Source organism: Microtus ochrogaster, linkage group LG3 (genome assembly GCF_000317375.1).
Source record: "Microtus ochrogaster isolate Prairie Vole_2 linkage group LG3, MicOch1.0, whole genome shotgun sequence".
Lineage (NCBI taxonomy): Eukaryota > Metazoa > Chordata > Mammalia > Rodentia > Cricetidae > Microtus > Microtus ochrogaster.
In genome coordinates, this window is record NC_022029.1 from 46,280,694 (window position 1) to 46,281,996 (window position 1,303).

General features: G+C 60.2%; 1 protein-coding gene across 9 annotated transcripts in view; it reads left to right on the top strand.

Moving 5' to 3' along the window:
- The first annotated feature begins 6 nt into the window (after positions 1-6).
- Positions 7-1,303, top strand: part of Dtnb (dystrobrevin beta) — a 209,021-nt gene continuing 207,724 nt past the window's right edge. For 8 of the 9 annotated variants that reach the window (XM_013351397.2, XM_026785974.1, XM_026785972.1 and 5 more), the window contains exon 1: positions 7-118. The gene's annotated coding sequence lies outside the window, so the exon portion shown is untranslated. Of the gene's footprint in view, positions 119-304; positions 386-1,303 lie in introns of those variants that run through there. The other variant, XM_026785971.1, reaches the window with a different exon arrangement.

Consider the following 1,303-nt stretch of genomic DNA (forward strand, 5'->3'; position numbering starts at 1 on the left):
CCTGAGTGGGCGCCGTCGCCTCAGCCGCCGCCGCTGCTCCAGTCGAGGGGGCCGGGCGGGAGGAGGCCGCCGGAGAGCCACGCGACGCCCCCTCGGCTCCGGCCGGGAAGTGAGCCAGGTGGGGAGTCCTCCGCCGGGGCTGGAGAAGCGAGGAGGGAGCTCGCGGGGTGACGGAGTGCACGGCCGTGGAGCTGCGACCCTGGGGAGACGGCACGCCGGGCCGGGGAGGGAGGGGCGTCCCCCGGCCACCCGCGCGCACGGGGGCGGCGGGGCGCAGAGCCGGGCTGCGCGCGCCTGCTGATGCAGCGGGAGCCCGGCTCGCGGGGAGGAGGCTCCGCGTTAGGTGCTGAAGGGGGCGAAGGCTGCAGGTCCTGGCAGAGGGCAGGTGAGGCAGGCAGGCCCTGGCAGAGGGAAGGGAATTCGTTCCAGATCACCCCTCGGTGTCTCCCGGTAGACGGAACCTGTCCACCCAGGTCACCCGTGATGGGCACAGTGTCCCGCGAAGAGGGAGGATGCAGCTGACGAATGCTTACGGTTACATTCCCCGTGCCAGGCCTTGGGGAATCAGGGAGACCTTTCTGCGTTCTCTGCTAGCGTTTATTGATTAGCTACGGAGACAACCGCGGTCAGCCCCGGGGTCACGATTTAGTCTCTCCCAGCCATCATTCGCTGTTGAAGTGCTGACAGTTGGGCGGGGAAAGTATGCATATAAAATGTAAAGCGCTCACTTTCACGTCTCTTGTTCTGTTCACTTCAGGTCTCTTGAGTCTGTTTCCCAGCCCCGGGAAATTGGAGCCCTAAGTTGCTTGGGTTTTGGAGAAAGTAGGGTACTGGAGGGAAGCTGGTGGGAGCTATTGAGAGAAGAGGTTGGAAGGGTCTTAGTGACTTTTAAAAGAGAGAGAAAGGAGAATTTGAAAGAGAACCTTGCCTTCTCAACTAGAATTAAGCTCCGTGCCTGTTTTCTGCTCAATCCTCAGGATGTGGCCTGGATCCCAATAGTCCTGCAATTGATGGCCAGCCACTGCGAGAGGAATGAAGGAAGCAGGGGTTGATACATTTTATGTGGAGTAGTGGCGGTTTCTCTGGTAGCGGTGGTTGGCGGGCTCTCTTTGGTCCTCACATTCTCTTTTTGCTTCCTTGGGTAACCCAGTGGTTTAGGCGCTGGATAGGTTAAAGCAGTGGCCCGGGTAGCAGACTCCCGTGGTTTGTGGCCACTCTTCTGCATCCACGTGGTTCTTGTGAGTTGGGCACCAAGGGCTTGTTCTTTGGGTGGTTGTTGAGATCCAGTCCTTCTCTCATTGGC